The sequence below is a fragment of the Salvelinus fontinalis genome, chromosome 2, assembly GCF_029448725.1.
Source record: "Salvelinus fontinalis isolate EN_2023a chromosome 2, ASM2944872v1, whole genome shotgun sequence".
Classification (NCBI taxonomy): Eukaryota; Metazoa; Chordata; class Actinopteri; order Salmoniformes; family Salmonidae; genus Salvelinus; species Salvelinus fontinalis.
The window spans coordinates 21,318,428-21,339,362 of record NC_074666.1 but is presented as its reverse complement, the minus strand read 5'-3'; positions in this window follow the sequence as shown (position 1 = coordinate 21,339,362).

The following is a 20,935-nucleotide window of genomic DNA, read 5'->3' as shown; positions in this document are numbered from 1 at the left end:
TCTCTGCTTCAGTGTAACCTCAGCCCAATGTGGTATGGCTCTCTCCCTCTGCTTCAATGTAACCTCAGCCCAATGGGGTAGAGCTCTCTCCCCCTGCTTCAGTGTAACCTCAGCCCAATGTGGTAGGACTCTCTCTCTCTGCTTCAGTGTAACCTCAGCCCAAGGTGGTGGGGCTCTCTCCCTCTGCTTCAGTGTAACCTCAGCCCAATGGGGTAGAGCTCTCTCCCCCTGCTTCAGTGTAACCTCAGCCCAATGTGATAGGGCTGTCTCCCTCTGCTTCAGTGTAACCTCAGCCCAAGGTGATAGGGCTGTCTCCCTCTGCTTCAGTGTAACCTCAGCCCAATGTGATAGGGCTGTCTCCCTCTGCTTCAGTGTAACCTCAGCCCAATGTGATAGGACTGTCTCCCTCTGCTTCAGTGTAACCTCAGCCCAACGTGGTAGGGCTCTCTCCCCCTGCTTCAGTGTAACCTCAGCCCAAGGTGATAGGGCTGTCTCCCTCTGCTTCAGTGTAACCTCAGCCCAAGGTGGTAGGATTCTCTCCCCCTGCTTCAGTGTAACCTCAGCACAATGTGATAGGGCTCTCTCCCTCTGCCTCAGTGTAACCTCAGCCCAATGTGATAGGCTCTCTCCCTCTGCTTCAGTGTAACCTCAGCCCAAGGTGGTAGGGCACTCTCCCCCTGCTTCAGTGTAACCTCAGCCCAAGGTGGTAGGGCTCTCTCCCCCTGCTTCAGTGTAACCTCAGCCCAATGTGGTAGTACTCTCTTTCTCTCTGCTTCAGTGTAACCTCAGCCCAAGGTGGTAGGGCTCTCTCCCCCTGCTTCAGTGTAACCTCAGCCCAAGGTGGTGGGGCTCTCTCCCTCTGCTTCAGTGTAACCTCAGCCCAAGGTGGTAGGGCTCTCTCCCCCTGCTTCAGTGTAACCTCAGCCCTGTGTGGTAGGACTCTCTCTCTCTGCTTCAGTGTAACCTCAGCCCAATGTGGTGGGGCTCTATCCCTCTGCTTCAGTGTAACCTCAGCCCAAGGTGGTAGGATTCTCTCCCCCTGCTTCAGTGTAACCTCAGCCCAATGTGGTAGGACTCTCTCTCTCTGCTTCAGTGTAACCTCAGCCCAAGGTGGTAGGGCTCTCTCCCTCTGCTTCAGTGTAACCTCAGCCCAATGTGGTAGGACTCTCTCTCTCTGCTTCAGTGTAACCTCAGCCCAAGGTGGTAGGACTCTCTCTCTCTGCTTCAGTGTAACCTCAGCCCAATGGGGTAGAGCTCTCTCCCCCTGCTTCAGTGTAACCTCAGCCCAATGTGGTAGGACTCTCTCTCTCTGCTTCAGTGTAACCTCAGCCCAAGGTGGTGGGGCTCTCTCCCTCTGCTTCAGTGTAACCTCAGCCCAATGGGGTAGAGCTCTCCCCCCCTGCTTCAGTGTAACCTCAGCCCAATGTGGTAGGACTCTCTCTCTCTGCTTCAGTGTAACCTCAGCCCAAGGTGGTAGGGCTCTCTCCCTCTGCTTCAGTGTAACCTCAGCCCAAGGTGGTGGGGCTCTATCCCTCTGCTTCAGTGTAACCTCAGCCCAATGGGGTAGAGCTCTCCCCCCCTGCTTCAGTGTAACCTCAGCCCAATGTGGTAGGACTCTCTCTCTCTGCTTCAGTGTAACCTCAGCCCAAGGTGGTAGGGCTCTCTCCCTCTGCTTCAGTGTAACCTCAGCCCAATGTGGTAGGACTCTCTCTCTCTGCTTCAGTGTAACCTCAGCCCAAGGTGGTAGGACTCTCTCTCTCTGCTTCAGTGTAACCTCAGCCCAATGGGGTAGAGCTCTCTCCCCCTGCTTCAGTGTAACCTCAGCCCAATGTGGTAGGACTCTCTCTCTCTGCTTCAGTGTAACCTCAGCCCAAGGTGGTGGGGCTCTCTCCCTCTGCTTCAGTGTAACCTCAGCCCAATGGGGTAGAGCTCTCTCCCCCTGCTTCAGTGTAACCTCAGCCCAATGTGATAGGGCTGTCTCCCTCTGCTTCAGTGTAACCTCAGCCCAAGGTGATAGGGCTGTCTCCCTCTGCTTCAGTGTAACCTCAGCCCAATGTGATAGGGCTGTCTCCCTCTGCTTCAGTGTAACCTCAGCCCAATGTGATAGGACTGTCTCCCTCTGCTTCAGTGTAACCTCAGCCCAATGTGGTAGGGCTCTCTCCCCCTGCTTCAGTGTAATCTCAGCCCAAGGTGATAGGGTTGTCTCCCTCTGCTTCAGTGTAACCTCAGCCCAAGGTGGTAGGATTCTCTCCCCCTGCTTCAGTGTAACCTCAGCACAATGTGATAGGGCTCTCTCCCTCTGCCTCAGTGTAACCTCAGCCCAATGTGATAGGCTCTCTCCCTCTGCTTCAGTGTAACCTCAGCCCAAGGTGGTAGGGCACTCTCCCCCTGCTTCAGTGTAACCTCAGCCCAAGGTGGTAGGGCTCTCTCCCCCTGCTTCAGTGTAACCTCAGCCCAATGTGGTAGTACTCTCTTTCTCTCTGCTTCAGTGTAACCTCAGCCCAAGGTGGTAGGGCTCTCTCCCCCTGCTTCAGTGTAACCTCAGCCCAAGGTGGTGGGGCTCTCTCCCTCTGCTTCAGTGTAACCTCAGCCCAAGGTGGTAGGGCTCTCTCCCCCTGCTTCAGTGTAACCTCAGCCCTGTGTGGTAGGACTCTCTCTCTCTGCTTCAGTGTAACCTCAGCCCAATGTGGTGGGGCTCTATCCCTCTGCTTCAGTGTAACCTCAGCCCAATGGGGTAGAGCTCTCCCCCCCTGCTTCAGTGTAACCTCAGCCCAATGTGGTAGGACTCTCTCTCTCTCTGCTTCAGTGTAACCTCAGCCCAAGGTGGTAGGGCTCTCTCCCTCTGCTTCAGTGTAACCTCAGCCCAATGTGGTAGGACTCTCTCTCTCTGCTTCAGTGTAACCTCAGCCCAAGGTGGTAGGACTCTCTCTCTCTGCTTCAGTGTAACCTCAGCCCAAGGTGGTAGGGCTCTCTCCCTCTGCTTCAGTTTAACCTCAGCCCAATGTGATAGGGCTGTCTCCCTCTGCTTCAGTGTAACCTCAGCCCAAGGTGGTAGGATTCTCTCCCCCTGCTTCAGTGTAACCTCAGCACAATGTGATAGGGCTCTCTCCCTCTGCCTCAGTGTAACCTCAGCCCAATGTGATAGGCTCTCTCCCTCTGCTTCAGTGTAACCTCAGCCCAAGGTGGTAGGGCACTCTCCCCCTGCTTCAGTGTAACCTCAGCCCAAGGTGGTAGGGCTCTCTCCCCCTGCTTCAGTGTAACCTCAGCCCAATGTGGTAGTACTCTCTTTCTCTCTGCTTCAGTGTAACCTCAGCCCAAGGTGGTAGGGCTCTCTCCCCCTGCTTCAGTGTAACCTCAGCCCAAGGTGGTGGGGCTCTCTCCCTCTGCTTCAGTGTAACCTCAGCCCAAGGTGGTAGGGCTCTCTCCCCCTGCTTCAGTGTAACCTCAGCCCTGTGTGGTAGGACTCTCTCTCTCTGCTTCAGTGTAACCTCAGCCCAATGTGGTGGGGCTCTATCCCTCTGCTTCAGTGTAACCTCAGCCCAAGGTGGTAGGATTCTCTCCCCCTGCTTCAGTGTAACCTCAGCCCAATGTGGTAGGACTCTCTCTCTCTGCTTCAGTGTAACCTCAGCCCAAGGTGGTAGGGCTCTCTCCCTCTGCTTCAGTGTAACCTCAGCCCAATGTGGTAGGACTCTCTCTCTCTGCTTCAGTGTAACCTCAGCCCAAGGTGGTAGGACTCTCTCTCTCTGCTTCAGTGTAACCTCAGCCCAATGGGGTAGAGCTCTCTCCCCCTGCTTCAGTGTAACCTCAGCCCAATGTGGTAGGACTCTCTCTCTCTGCTTCAGTGTAACCTCAGCCCAAGGTGGTGGGGCTCTCTCCCTCTGCTTCAGTGTAACCTCAGCCCAATGGGGTAGAGCTCTCCCCCCCTGCTTCAGTGTAACCTCAGCCCAATGTGGTAGGACTCTCTCTCTCTGCTTCAGTGTAACCTCAGCCCAAGGTGGTAGGGCTCTCTCCCTCTGCTTCAGTGTAACCTCAGCCCAAGGTGGTGGGGCTCTATCCCTCTGCTTCAGTGTAACCTCAGCCCAATGGGGTAGAGCTCTCCCCCCCTGCTTCAGTGTAACCTCAGCCCAATGTGGTAGGACTCTCTCTCTCTGCTTCAGTGTAACCTCAGCCCAAGGTGGTAGGGCTCTCTCCCTCTGCTTCAGTGTAACCTCAGCCCAATGTGGTAGGACTCTCTCTCTCTGCTTCAGTGTAACCTCAGCCCAAGGTGGTAGGACTCTCTCTCTCTGCTTCAGTGTAACCTCAGCCCAATGGGGTAGAGCTCTCTCCCCCTGCTTCAGTGTAACCTCAGCCCAATGTGGTAGGACTCTCTCTCTCTGCTTCAGTGTAACCTCAGCCCAAGGTGGTGGGGCTCTCTCCCTCTGCTTCAGTGTAACCTCAGCCCAATGGGGTAGAGCTCTCTCCCCCTGCTTCAGTGTAACCTCAGCCCAATGTGATAGGGCTGTCTCCCTCTGCTTCAGTGTAACCTCAGCCCAAGGTGATAGGGCTGTCTCCCTCTGCTTCAGTGTAACCTCAGCCCAATGTGATAGGGCTGTCTCCCTCTGCTTCAGTGTAACCTCAGCCCAATGTGATAGGACTGTCTCCCTCTGCTTCAGTGTAACCTCAGCCCAATGTGGTAGGGCTCTCTCCCCCTGCTTCAGTGTAATCTCAGCCCAAGGTGATAGGGTTGTCTCCCTCTGCTTCAGTGTAACCTCAGCCCAAGGTGGTAGGATTCTCTCCCCCTGCTTCAGTGTAACCTCAGCACAATGTGATAGGGCTCTCTCCCTCTGCCTCAGTGTAACCTCAGCCCAATGTGATAGGCTCTCTCCCTCTGCTTCAGTGTAACCTCAGCCCAAGGTGGTAGGGCACTCTCCCCCTGCTTCAGTGTAACCTCAGCCCAAGGTGGTAGGGCTCTCTCCCCCTGCTTCAGTGTAACCTCAGCCCAATGTGGTAGTACTCTCTTTCTCTCTGCTTCAGTGTAACCTCAGCCCAAGGTGGTAGGGCTCTCTCCCCCTGCTTCAGTGTAACCTCAGCCCAAGGTGGTGGGGCTCTCTCCCTCTGCTTCAGTGTAACCTCAGCCCAAGGTGGTAGGGCTCTCTCCCCCTGCTTCAGTGTAACCTCAGCCCTGTGTGGTAGGACTCTCTCTCTCTGCTTCAGTGTAACCTCAGCCCAATGTGGTGGGGCTCTATCCCTCTGCTTCAGTGTAACCTCAGCCCAATGGGGTAGAGCTCTCCCCCCCTGCTTCAGTGTAACCTCAGCCCAATGTGGTAGGACTCTCTCTCTCTCTGCTTCAGTGTAACCTCAGCCCAAGGTGGTAGGGCTCTCTCCCTCTGCTTCAGTGTAACCTCAGCCCAATGTGGTAGGACTCTCTCTCTCTGCTTCAGTGTAACCTCAGCCCAAGGTGGTAGGACTCTCTCTCTCTGCTTCAGTGTAACCTCAGCCCAAGGTGGTAGGGCTCTCTCCCTCTGCTTCAGTTTAACCTCAGCCCAATGTGATAGGACTGTCTCCCTCTGCTTTAGTGTAACCTCAGCCCAAGGTGGTAGGATTCTCTCCCCCTGCTTCAGTGTAACCTCAGCCCAATGTGGTGGGGCTCTATCCCTCTGCTCCAGTGTAACCTCTCCCACAGTCCTGACAAACAGGACCTTTCATCAGCAGCAGTGATGTTGCTGGTGAAGGAAGCCCTGGATCTGACTGTCAGTGTCTGGTGCCGTAAGATCAGCATTAGTTCCAAGATACTTTGAAGTATTGAAAGATCATTCTGAGTGTTTCACAAAAAAATAGGTTTGATGTTCGACAACAGTGCCCATTTCAAATGCCCAGTAAATCTTTATCAGATATTGAGATCAATAGTAAAAGCACCTCTACAACTCCCTAGAATTCATCAAACACACAGAGCCAAGTTGGTCAAGCAGAATGTGTGTCGTTACTGTGGTAGTGGCCTTCTCTGGGACACGCATTGGCAGTCCACAAGGAAAACTCAATGAGGAGCTAACAACTCCATACACATGGTTTTTATTTAATCAGGTAAGTTGACTGAGAACACATTCTCATTTACAGCAACAATGTAGGGAATAGTTACAGGTCAGAGGGAGGATGAATGAGCCAATTGGAAGCTGGGGGTGATTAGGTGGCCAGATTTGGAATTTAGCCAGGACACCAGGGTTAACACCCCTATTCTTACAATAAGTGCCATGGGATCTTTAGTGACCACGGAGAGTCAGGACACACGTTCAACATTCCATCCAAAAGACAGCACCCTACACAGGCAAATGTTCCCAATCACTGCCCTAGGACATTTTTTTAGACCTTAGGAAAGAGTGCCTCTTACACCACATCCAGCAGCATCTGGTCTCCCATCCAGAACTAACCCTGCTTAACTTCAGAGGTAAGCCAGCAGTGGGATGCAAGGTGGTATACTGCTGGTTTGTGTTAAAGGCTGATGGGGTACATACAAGGACATGGCTCCCAACACAGTCTAAACAAGACTATACTTGGTTCTGTGTTTCTGTCAAATCAAAGCACATTTTATTTGTCACATGCGCCGAATATATACAGGAAGTACCAGTACCAGATCAATGTGCAGTGTAAATGTCTTCACTGATATACCTGAACCCGATTACCCGAGATCCGACTCAGTATCTGAACAGGTTGGATCCGAAATTCTGTAGTTGACCCTCAGATCCTGGGTCGGATCACGCTTTGTAGCCACGGACCTGGGATATGTCTGAAAATGTGTGAAATACCATCCAGATCCGAAATTACATTTTGAAGAATAAAATATCCTGACGAAAATAAATATCCTCTGCATCACATTTGCTACGCATCGCAGTTGGTTCAGGCAATAGCATTAAAATATATCTTCCGCCTGTCTGCCTCTCTCTCTGTCTAGCTATAGAGAACTTGCAACATTATTTCAACTGGGTCCTCACTCTTTTCCACGCAAATGAGCTTGGAATTGACACAGCTGTATTTGCACAAGGGAGAAGGGTTCAGGTAGCCCATTTTATGACATTTCCACTGGAGATATGGGATCAGCATTTTGCTATTTCACACCGAGGCATGGTGGTTACTTAGGCCTATAAAGAAGAAAAGTGTTGGAAAGATTTTTCAAATACAGTGAAGAACTAGTGTTATTCGCAGTGGATGGAAACACTGTTGACTTTCTGTGTTAGGTGATGTAAAAAAAACTTTGAGTCAGTAATCAGAAATACTATTAGACATCCCCAAATGTGAACTTTTATAGACCTACATTTGCGCTCAGGCCAGGTACTTCTATGCTTGCTCAATCAAAATCAAAATAAACTTTAACAAAGGGCCAACAATTGACACAATGAAACAATGAATGTGCATGAATTAGCGGGAGACAGAAAGCTCATTGTTGGCAGAGAGGTGCCTATAGTGCATCTTCGTGACACACCCCTTCCCGTATGGTGCCGACATTTTAAATTAGGCATGTCATTTATGAAAATTCGAAGCTGTAGTGTAGACCACAACTCAATTATTTTAAAATGGCCTACAACAGAAAATGCATGTGAAAAGGTGCACTGCCTGCCAGACAAGTCAAAACAATTATGATGGCTTGCACAGCAATAAAGCTGAATTTTTAATATTTCAGATCCATTTGGGTCTGATACAGACCTGACCCAATTTGGACCTGATTCTCCCTCATCTCTTATATATTTTGGGTCAAATCTGGTTCATGATCTGATCCACCTCGGAACCGAATCAGATCGGTATTGATTGTTTATTTTATTTACAGTGTTAAGAGAATTATGTTCTCAATGTTCATAAACTGAACTTCAATTAAACTACTCGGTCTGTTACCAAAAATTTGTAAGGTTCTTGTTGAAATGAAACAGACAGAGGCCAGTCTACAATAGTCAGAATGTTTATTTACGAGAGCTCTGCTTATCATTTCCTGTAAGTTGGTTTATATTCCTCTCATTTCGTCATAAATGTCCCTCCTCCTCTCAGAGACAATGACATTATAGTTCACAAGTCTTCTCCTACCCATACATTGAAGGCCACCTGTTATACAATCTACTACAATCCCAAGGTTTCTCCCCTCCCTGGGTGGGGACAGAATGTCCTGTAAGGAACACAGTAGTACAGCTTGTTTGTCGATAGCTCCTCTTATCATTTGTTTCACACTTGCACCCCTAATTCTGACTAAAACTACACACATCAGATTATAGTTTTATGTTTCTAATAAATTTCATATAATTATATGGTTTCAGGGTGGAATATTTTTAGTCATTACCATTAAGCATATAATTCCCTTATCAACAGGACCTGTGGGTGTCAGATGGCAATTTCACAGATCCAATTTGGTTCGGATCTTAATTTCGGTTTCCGAGAGAACCTGAAGTGGTACGAGGTATTTGAGGTAAATACAGTTGATGTCGGAAGTTTACGTACACCTTAGCCAAATACATTTAAAGTTTGTTTTTCACAATTCCTGACATTTAATCCTAGTACAAATTCCCTGTCTTAGGTTAGTTAGGATCACCACTTTATTTTAAGAATGTGAAATGTGTAACGTTCGTCGTCTGAGGATGAGGAATCATCGGACCAAAGCGCAGCGTGGTACGTGTTCATGATATTTATTAAATTGAACACTGAAACAAAATTAACCAAGAGAAAAACGAACAGTTCCGTAAAGTCACTACAACTATACAGAACACAACTACCCACAAAACACAGGTGGGAAAAGGATAACTAAGTATGGTTCTCAATCAGAGACAACGATAGACAGCTGCCTCTGATTGAGAACCACACCCGGCCAAACACATAGAAATAGAAAACATAGAACACAAAACATAGAATGCCCACCCCAACTCACACCCTGACCAAACCAAAATAGAGACATAAAAAAGGAACTAAGGTCAGGGTGTGACAAAATGTCAGATTAATAGTAGAGAGAATTATTTCTTTCAGATTTTATTTCTTTCATCACATTCCCAGTGGGTTAGAAGTTAAAATACACTCAATTAGTATTTGGTAGCATTGCCTTTAAATTGTTTAATTTGGGTCAAATGTTTCAGGTAGCCTTCCACAAGCTTCCCACAATAAGTTGGGGGAATTTTGTCCCATTCCTCCTGACAGAGCAGGTGTAGAGCCAGGATTGTATACCTCCTTGTTCACACACGCTTTTTCAGTTCTGCCCACAAATTTTCTATGGGATTGAGGTCAGGGCTTTGTGATGGCCACTCCAATACCTTGACTTTGTTGTCCTTAAGCCATTTTGCCACAACTTTGGAAGTATGCTTGGGGTCATTGTCCATTTGGAAGACCCATTTGCAACCAAGCTTTAGCTTCCTGACTGATGTCTTGAGATGTTGCTTCAATATATCCACATAATTTTACTTCCTCATGAAGCCATCCATTTTGTGAAGTGCACCAGTCCCTCCTGCAGCAAAGCACCCCCTCAACATGATGCTGCCACCCCCGTGCTTCACGGTTGGGATGGTGTTCTTCGGCTTGCAAGCATCCCCCTTTTTCCTCCAAACATAACTATGGTCATTATGGCCAAACAGTTCTATTTTTTTTTCATCAGACCAGAGGACATTTCTCCAAAAAGTATGATCTTTGTCCCCATGTGCAGTTGCAAACCGTAGTCTGGCTTTTTTTATGGCGGTTGTGGAGCAGTGACTTCTTCCTTGCCGAGCGGCCTTTCAGGTTATGTCTACATAAGACTCGTTTTTACTGTGGATATAGATACTTTTGTACCTGTTTCATTCAGTATCTTCACAAGGTCCTTTGCTGTTGTTCTGGGATTGATTTGCACTTTTCGCACCAAAGTACGTTCATCTCTAGGAGACAGAACGCCTCTCCTTCCTGAGCGGTATAACGGCTGCGTAGTCCCATGATATTTATACTTGTGTACTATTGTTTGTACAGATGAACATGGTACCTTCAGGCATTTGGAAATTGCTCCGAAGGATGAACCAGACTTGTGGAGGTCTACAATTTTTTTTCCTGAGGTCTTGGCTGATTTCTTTTGATTTTCCCATGATGTCAAGCAAAGAGGCACTGAGTTTGAAGGTAAGCCTTGAAATACATTCACAGGTACACCTCCAATTGACTCAAATTATGTCAATTAGCCTATCAGAAGCTTCTAAATCAATGACATCATTTTCTGGAATTTTCCAAGCTGTTTAAAGGCACAGTCAACTTAGTGTATGTAAACTTCTGACCCACTGGAATTGTAATACAGTGAATTATAAGTGAACTAATCTGTCTGTAAATAACTGTTGGAAAAATTACTTGTGTCATGCACACAGTAGATGTCCTAACTGACTTGACAAAACTATAGTTTGTTAACAAGAAATTTGTGGAGTGGTTGGAGAACGAGTTTTAATGACTCCAACCTAAGTGTATGTAAACTTCCGACTTCAACTGTATGTACATGAAGGCAGGGTAAAGTGACTAGGCATCAGGATAGATAATAATATAAGAATAAAATAAAGAACAGAGTAGCAGCAGCAAATCATTAGTGTGTGTGTGTGTGTAGTGTATGTGAATGTGTGTGGGTTTTGTGTGAGAGTGTCAGTGTAGTGTGTGTGAGAGCCCAGCCTATCAAAGCACTTCATAATTACAGATGTGAGTGCTACACGCCCATAGTCCTTTAGGCAGGTTACTTTGGAGAACAGGGACAATGGGGGTCATCTTGAAACATATTGGGATTACAGACTGGGACTGGGAAGTAGAGATTAAAAATGTCAGTGAAGACACTTTCCAGCTGGTCTGCGCATTATTTGAGAACGCGCCCTGGTATTCCATCTGGCCCAGCGAGTGTTTAAAAAAATATATAGATTATTTAACCAGGTTAGTTGACTGAGAACACATTCTCATTTACAGCAACGACCTTGGGAATAGTTGCAGGGGAGAGGACGGGATGAATGAGCCAATTGTAAGCTGGGGATGATTAGGTGACCGTGATGGTATGAGGGACAGATAGGGAATTTAGCCAGGACACTGGGGTTAACATCCCTACTCTTACGATAAGTGCCATGAGATCTTTAGTGACCACAGAGAGTCAGGACACCCGTTTAACGTCCCATCCAAAAGATGGCACCCTACACAGGGCAACATCCCCAATCATTGCCCTGGGGTATTTAGACCAGAGGAAAGGATGCCTCCTACTGGCCCTCGAACACCACTTCCAGCAGCATCTGTTCTCCCATCCAGGGACCAACCCTGCTTAGCTTCAGAAGCAAGCCAGCAGTGGGATGCAGGGTGGTATGCTGCTTGTTTAAAAGTTTTACTCACATCGGCCATTGAGAGCAAGGTCACACAGTCATCCGGAACAACAGGGGCTTTCATGCAAGTGTTGTTTTCCTCGAAGCAAGCATAAAAGGTATTTAGCTCATTTGGGAGTTCTGCATCACTGTGCATTTCACAGCTGGGTTTTCCTTTGTAATCCGTTATCATTTGCAAGCCTTGCCACATAGGACGAGCCTTGAAGCCAGTGTAATAGGATTCCACTTTCCTGCTATATTGTCCTTTTGCATGTTTGATGTCTCATTCGAGGTCGTAGCGGGCTTTCTTGTATGCGTCCGTGTCCTGTTTCTTGTAAGCGGTAGCGCTAGCCTTTAGCCCAGTGAGGATATTGCCTGTAATCCATGGTTTTTGATTTGCATACGTTCGTATAGTCACTGTGGGGGGATGTCATCTATGCACTTATTGATGAAGCCTGTGACTGATGTGGTAAACTTCTAAAAGCTGTCAGATGAATCCTGGAACATATCCCAGTATGTACTACAAAACCGTCTTGTAGCCTCACGTATGCTTCATCGGACCATTTCCATATTGAGCATGTCACTGGTACTTCCTGTTTGAGCTTTTGTTTTTCAACAGGAAGCAGGAGAATAGACTTGTGATCAGATTTGCCGAAGGGAGGACAAGGGAGGGCCATGTATGCGTTTCTGTGGTTAGAAAAAAAGTGGTCTAGAGTTTTAGCGCCCCTAGTGGTGCTAGAGACGTGTTGGTAAAAGTGAGGTAGAATGGTTTTAAGTCTCCCCATGTTAAAATCTCCGCCCACCAGAAACGCTTCTTCTTGGTGAGTGGTTTATTGTTTGTTGATGGCCCTATACAGTTTGTTGAGTGCCAAAGTGGTGTTGGCTTGTGGAGGGATGTAGACAGCCGTGATAATTACAGATGAGAACTCCCTTGGCAGATAAAAGGGTCTGCAGCTCACCATGAGGTTTATACTTTAGGTGAGCAAAAGCTCAAGATTTCCTTCACTAGAAGCAGCACACTAGTTGTTTATGAAGAGGCACACCCCTCTCCCTTTGAACTTGCCTGAGGCCGCCTTGGTCCGATTGTGCCGCTGCATGGAGAAACCACTGAGTTCTATGTACATAGGGCTCTATTTGAACAAACTTAATGCAATGGTAAATCTAACCCAGGAGGCGCATAGGTTCAGGGGTGTGTCAGAAATATTTTGGCCATTTTCACGATCACAATTATCGGCGCACTTGCTGGCGTTGCCGTGAAAGGGCTGGATTTTGATGAATAAACAAGTTGTGGGTGACGAGGCTTGGCCCCTCACTGGCCAATCAGAACGTGTTCAATGGCGAAATAAGTGGTTGCTGCTTCAAGTTGTGTACTTGCTGTCTTTTATGTATTACTTTGGAATCAACTCCAATTCCAATATTAGTCTACTATAGTTTGTTTAATGACTTACAGAAATGAAATAACAAAATGTAGACCTATTTTTGCTAAATACGTTAACTTCAACCCATTTGCAGTCCACATTGTTCTAAGTAATTGCATGGCTTCAATAGCATTCACACTGATATAGGGGCTAGGCCTACTGTAAATTGAGTTATGACTGAGCATGGACATGACAAACTGTCACACTTGCTCCTCTCCCCCTGGCTGCCTTTCATTACGCACACCTGTCACCATCATTACATGCAGCTGCGTAATATTGGACTCACCTGAACTCCATTACCTTGTTGATTACCCCCTCTATATCTGTCTGCTCCTCAGTTTGTTCCCCGTGTCAGCATTGATGTTGTTATTTTCCCCCTGTCCAGATGCTGTTCCTGTTCTGTTTCATGTCCGTTGTTTATTAAATGTTCTCCCTGTACCTGCTTCTCGTCTCCAGCGTCGATCCTCACACAAAAATTGTCAATAAGCAAGATTAAATTCATTATTGATAAGGCCTAAAAAGAGAATGAATAGTTCTAATAAAATTCTAAACAAAACAAAACAACAACTTTTTTTAAATAGGCTATGTCACACTTACAGGCACCATCATTTCTCCCCATGGGCATATAATATTAAAACAATGCAGACTATGGAGGTTTTTACCACATCCAAACTTTTCACAGTAGCTGGACAAAGATTAAATAGAAAGGGAGAATGCCAACTCACCTTTATACAGCTCCCAAATAGGCCTATGTTTTATGAACATAATCGGAACCACTGTATAGATCAGATCCATTAAAATCTGATCGCATCGCCTGAAATTGCATTGCAAGCTGCTACGGACTTTGTCACCATAATACCAGGAACGTGTAATAACATTTTACGAAAAAAATCTATCAGTTTATAAAAACAACAACAATAAATACATGTAAAATGAAATGATATCATAAAAACACCACGATAAAAAAGACACGCATTGCTGTTGAACCAGCCTTCGCTATATTAGGCCTGGGAGGGCTTGGGTTTTAAACATATGAAACGGAAAACAAGCCCTTTTTACAGGTTACAGATAACTTCTAAATATGAGGTTCACCTTATTCACAGAGGTTCTCATCTCTCGTTTCATGATGGTCACAGAGGTTCTCATCTCTCGTTTCATGATGGGCATGGACACTTAGCCTACATTATGGAGGGGGGTTTACGCACGCCCAAAACGGGATCTGCACGGCCAAAATCATATGGGCCAGCCTACAATGCATAGATAAAAAGGTAATGTCAGCTCTGTTTCACTCCTCTCAAACTTGATATTGTAATAAAGCTTTGGTGATTAAGATTTTTTTGACTACCTCGCCATTGCATTGGGCATACAAAATAAGCCTTAATTGAGAGGAAGGGAGGCTATGCTTAGTTTTTAATCAAATAAAATGAAATGTGAAAAGACCTGTTAGTTTTTTATGCTTCTAAATACTAAGTATACAGGCACCAAAAGCACATTTGGCTACTCTTATTCCATGGGCATATGGGCAGTGTGCATCACTGCTGGATAGGCTGCTTTTACGCTGTGAAAATTAATGCCATAACCAACTGCATTACCGCTAAAACCTGCTTTTGATTGGTCTTAACCCTATCAGCTCTGCCTGAAATTAGCACTTTGGATCATATTTTTAAGGACACGCCTAAAATATTTCCACCCCTCGCATCTGAGCGCAAGCGAGCAGATATAGACAGGTAAATTGCCGAACCTTGCGTTACGGCTGGAAAATGCCACTGCGCCAGTTTTTAGATGACGAAATTGCAAATTAACGTGCATTTGATACTAGCGCCGCCTTAACGCCAGCCGAAAATTGAGCCCAGAGAGTCATCCAGCCACGTCTCTGGAAGGCATACAATATTGCAGCTTTTCACGTCTCTCATGTAGGAGACTCTCGAACGAAGCTCATCCATCTGATTCTCAATGACTGGACATTTGCCAATGGAATGGAGAGGAGTGCCGGTTGCTTTTGTCTTCGTCTCAGTCTCACCAGGATTCCAGCTCATCTACCGCGTCTATGCATGCAGCGTTTTGGGTAGCCCATGAAACGTATGTATTAATACGCATGTGTGAATTGGAATGTTTTTTTGCATATCCCAACTCTCCCCGAGACACCCTCAGACAGTGGGGTCAGGGTCAGGGTCTATGTCAGATACTCCAGTGAGTGTAATTTGCTCAATATTAGGAGTTGATATTATGAATGAAGATATTATCCTATTTTCTACTGTAGGTATGTAGTTCAAAATGTGTGTATTATGTTGTTGCTAGCGATTTTCAAAATACATTTTTGCAGAACCCCTGCATTACCTCTGTGACCCCCCCTATGTTGAAAATCCCTGCTTTAATATGATGCAAAACAGCTCATTGAGAACTATTATTATAGTTCAAAGTAATTAATATGATGCAAAACAGCTCATTGAGAACTATTATTATAGTTCAAAGTAAATCCACAGAGTAACTGACACAAGAAAGTCAATTATAGTTAGTTGAAAAAGTGTAACTTGTGCAGTAGTGGGTGACCTCACTGCAAGGATAATGTATTCCCCTGTGAAGTAGAGTATAATTAGTGAATAATACCCCTGAAATCAGGCCACGTATCCACTTACAAATAAAACTGGCAGCAAACTGGCAGATAAATGAATGAATGGAAATTTACTCCAATGGAGAATATGTTTTTTAGAGATCCAAAATGCACAAATCATTCTGTGGGATGTCAAAATCTGCACAATGCTGACACATATCTTTCATGTATCGAATTCAAGTGTTAATTGACGTTTCATGACCTGCACGATAACAGTAGAGGTAAAATGCCTGTAGCCAGTCCTGTAGATTTGGCCAAACTAGCAAATTTAATGAGTGGCACATTTCAGGGTGCCCTGCCCCCCATCACCACCATCACCAATTACTATTGAATCTGCAAGGGAGCCTTGCGTTCATTGTTCATTCTTCAAAGTTCCAGTCCAGACAAAATCAAGTCCAGGCCTAAATACCTTTGCACTGTTAAAATGAAAAGTGGGGCTGCCAATAGCTGAAGAGTGTCATTAATTTACCAGTCACACACAATGCCTTGGCAGGAGAATCCAGGCTGGGCAGACCAGCACTGTCTAGGAGAGCAAGACAGTCACTAAGGCTTATCCTCTTTGTGATGCTCAATGTCCACGTTAGAAGGTCTAACAGACATAATAAAAGCAAACAAAGCCAACTCATGCTGGTATCTTAGGTGATTTTGAGACTCTTCACGCTTATTAGACTTTTCCTAAAAAATACCATTGCCTAAACATATTACTCAAAATGCAAACTTGCGTACTTGCTACGTCTCGCACGACTTGCGGCGGACTGTTGCCCCCCTTGAAGCACGGCAGTGTAAACAGAATTGTCTCGTTGAGGCAACACTCTTACAGTATAAATGGTAATAGCAGAACAATGTTTTTGAAACAGCTGAAATGTATGTTTGAGACTTGTTTTATTGAGTTTTTACTTGTTACTTTCTGAAATTTTCGCAGTAGCTGTTGGCTGCACTGAGCCACGTAAAACTATGGAGGCAATCCCCACCACCAAAACATGTCAAATGTAGATCATACAAATAGGATATGTCCTAGAGTGGTGGGGGGGGGAATTGTTTTCTTTGGGCCCAGAGTTTTTCCTAATCTGGTAGTAGGCTAACCTAACCAACTCCGGACCCTAGTTGTAGCGTATGACATAGTAATAAAAAAATGTTTTAGGTAATTTAAAAAACTCACCAATCAGGCCTTTATGATAGAGTGGCCACTCCTCAGTAAAAGGCACATGACTGCCTACTTGGAGTTTGCCAAAAGGCACCTCAAGGACTCTCAGACCATGAGAAACAAGATTCTCTGGTCTGATGAAACCAAGATTGAACTATTTGGCCTGAATGCCAAGTGTCACGTTTGGAGGAAACCTAGCACCATCCCTACGGTGAAGCATGGTGGTGGTTGCATCATGCTGTGGGGATGTTTTTCAGCGGCAGGGACAGGGAGACTAGTCAGGATCGAGGGAAAGATGAACGGAGCAAAGTACAGAGATTCTTGATGAAAACCTACTCCAGGGCGCTCAGGCTCTCAGACTGGGGCGAAGGACAACGACCCTAAGCACACAGCCAAGACAGCTCAGTAGTGGCTTCAGGACAAGTCTCTGAATGTCCTTGAGTGGCCCAGACAGAGCTCAGACTTCAACCTAAACGAACATCTCTGGAGATATCTGAAAATAGCTGTGCAGTGACGCTCCCCATCCAACCTGACAGAGCTTGAGAAGTTCTGCAGAGAAGAATGGGAGAAATTCTCCAAATACAGGTGTGAAAAGCTTGTAGTGTCATATCCAAGAAGACTTGAGACTGTAATCGTTGTCAAAGGTGTTTCAACAAAGTACTGAGTAAAGGGTCTGATATTTCAGTTTTGTCTAAAATGTCTAAAAACCTGTTTTTGATTTGTCATCATGGGATATTGTGTTTAGATTGATGAGGAAAATAAACAATTTAATCAATTTTGGAATAAGGCTGTAACATATCAAAATATGGAAAAAGTGAAGGGATCTGAAAACTTTTCCAAATGCACTGTATATTCGTGTGAGAGAGTTAATTGTTCATTTTTATAGGGTGACGTTACTTGATGAAGCAACATGCTGTTATAACAACTGTGCTTTTGTCTTGAAGCTAAAATGTAATGAGTGTAGCCTACAGACAGGAAAATAAACACTTTAATTGTCTGCACATACATGCTTGTGAATTGTTGCATTATTCAACAGTGTAATATGTTTTGGTTACATTATTCAATATTGTAATATGTTTTAGAAGAAAGTCTCTGTCATTGTTAAGTAGGTTGTGCTTACTGGTTAGTGGCTACTGTGATATTTACGGTCAATTTGAGCTGCGGACCAAGAATGTTGCGTTGCCAGCCACAATAAAAGATAAGGTAAGGATGTAATGTGAATTGAAAGGTAGAATTCTCTTTCGCCACCCCGCTCCTCAGATTGCTTCATATCTCATAGTGAGAATAAGGTATTTGTGTTAGTCTGTGTCATGGGCCCACAGTTTGACTGCAAGGCCATGCGCACCACACAGCTGACCAATTTTCTTTGTTTTGAGAAAAGGGTTATTATCTATGATCCCTAGTGGCCTCAAGCAGGGATGAGGTTAATTCCATAAATTCTATTCTCTCTCCCGGTAAATTCCCTATAATTCAATTCAAATTCCAGGTCAGTCTTTGAATTCTGAGATATTTCAATTCCTCTCAATTCCCACGTTAGGTAAATTCCAATGATTCAATTCCCAATTTAATATTATCCCCAACAATTCCACAAATTCAAATTCTATTCCCTCAAACTTTCATGCTGATTATGTCAGCGCTATATAGAAATATAGAAATACAAGTAGAAATGTTTTCAAACAAATCCTGCAATCCATTTTTTGATAAGGCCATTCATTCCATGAATTGGGAAATGTACAAATACTGAATTCCAACTCAATTCCAAATATATATTTTTTTACAATTACAATGAAATTACAATTCGTTCAGCCAAAACAGTCTAATTTTAATTCCATAACTTGAAAATTCAATTCAATTCAAATTTCAACAATGTAAATTATCCACTGAGAGAATTCAAGAATTTTATCAGAATTTCTAATTAAATTGGAATTGACCCCAACCCTGGCCTGGCGGTAGGTAGCGCGTTGGACTAGTAACCGAGAGTTTGCAAGATCGAATCCCCGAGCCGACAAGGTAAAATCTATTGTTCTGCCCCTGAACAAGGCAGTTAACCCACTGTTCCTAGGCCATCATTGAAAATAAGAATTTGTTCTTAACTGACTTGCCTAGTTAAATAAAGGTAAAAAAATTAAAAAGCCATTTTGTCATGTCTTGAAGTTGTGTTCTCTGTTTCCAAAAAGTGGGGGACTCCACTCCACCATGCTCCATCCATCTCCCCATCCACTGCTAAAGGAGTTATAAAATGGCATTGGCTAATGACATCAGAAATTACTCACACAGAGCTAATCCATGGGGTGGGAAGAAAGTTTTCAATACAATTACTCCCACACCCCATGGTCCGGAGCTGAGAAAGTGCTTTACTGTATTTCACTCTCTCATGTACAGAGCTCGCCTGTACAGGCCCTTCCGGAGAAGTGAAGTTATCAACAACATGTCCTGTTGTTGACCTGTCAAAAGAGAGCTGTCTGTCATAATCCAGGTGGAATCAGGAATTCCCTAGGGCAGCTGTCTAGGCCCCTTACTTTTTCCAATCCTACAAACGACATGCCACTGGCTTTGAGTAAAGCCAGTGTGTCTATGTATGCAGATGACTCAACACTATACACGTCAGCTACTACAGCGACTGAAATTACTGCAACACTTAACAAAGAGCTACAGTTAGTTACAGAATGGGTGGCAAAGGTTAAGTTAGTCCTAAATATTTCAAAAACTAAAAGCATTGTATTTGGGACAAATTATTCACTAAACCCTAAATCTCAACCAAATATTGTAATGAATAATGTGGAAATTGATGAAGTTGAGGTGACTAAACTGCTTGGAGTAACCCTGGATTGTAAACAGTCATGGTCAAAACATATTAACACAACAGTAGCTAAGATGGGGAGAAATATGTCTATAATAAAGTGCTGCTCTGCCTTCTTAACAGCACCATCAACAAGGCAGGTCCTACAGGCCCTGCCTTGTCACACCTGGACTACTGTTCAGTTGTGTGGTCAGGTGCCACAAAGAGGGACTTAGTAACCCCAAAACACCAGTCTCAACGTCAACAGTGAAGAGGCGACTCCGGGATGCTGGCCTTCTAGGCAGAGTTGCCAAGAAAAAGCCAATCTCAGACTGGCCAATAAAAAGAAAAGATTAAGATGGGCAAAAAGAACACAGACACTAGACAGAGGAACTCTGCCTAGAAGACCAGCATCCCGGAGTCGCCTCTTCACTGTTGACGTTGAGACTGGTGTTTTGCGGGTACTATTTAATGAAGCTGCCAGTTGAGGACTTGTGAGGGGTCTGCTTCTCAAACTAGACACTCTAATGTATTTGTCCTTTTGCTCATTTGTGCACCGGGGCCTCCCACTCCTCTTTCTATTCTGGTTAGAGCCAGTTTGCGCTGTCCTGTGAAGGGAGTAGTACACAGCGTTGTACGAGATCTCCAGTTTCTTGACAATTTCTCGCATGGTATAGTCTACATTTCTCAGAACAAGAATAGACTGACGTGTTTCAGAAGATAGTTCTTTGTCTCTGGCCATTTTGAGCCTGTAATCGAACCCACAAATGCTGACGCTCCACATACTCAACTTGTCTAAAGAAGGCCAGTTTTATTGCTTCTTTAATCAGAACGACAGTTTTCAGCTGTGCTAACATAAATGGAAAAGGGTTTTCAAACGATCAATTACCCTTTTAAAATGATATGCTTGGATTAGTTAACACAACGTGCCATTGGAACACAGGAGTGATGGTTGCTGATAATGGGCCTCGGTACGCCTGTGTAGATATTCCATTAAAAACCTGCCGTTTCCAGCTACAATAGTCATTTACAACATGAACAATGTCTACACTGTATTTCTGATACATTTTTTGGTTATTTTAATGGACAAAAATTTAGCTTTTCTTTCAAAAACAAGGACATTTCTAAGTGACCTCAAACTTTTGAACGGTAGTGCATAATAAATACAAATACAAAGTCAAGAAAGTCAAGCAGGGAGTTTTTCAACCATCTGTTCAAGTTCAGGTCCTTCTTCCTTTGCAAGGATTTGTTGTGATTGTCATTTCATATATTTACTATACAATAAGAAACAGAAAATGGTGAGCATTTTTTATTTTATGGACAACTTCATGAGGCACTGTCATTAGGCACTGTCGAACACAAAGTCCATTGAAAGATACAAGCTAAATCCCATTGACTGATGGTTGTCTATGACTTTACCTGGTTTACCTTATGTGGTGTAAATTAGTGTTGCCTTATTCTCAGCACTTAACACTGACCTCATCTGTCAGCCCCACCTGTGGTCCAAAGGTGTGGCCCCTTCCTGGGGTTTCCCTCAGTCAGATAAGGAGGGCATTGTGTGGATCTATGCTTCTTGTCACAAACAGCAATAGAATACTATTATAACGCTAAGGACTTTTGGGTGTGAGCGATTTGGAATGTACAGATAACAAATCGGTTAATTATATCCCTATGACTGTGTCATAGCAATTGTCTTTCGATGTACCC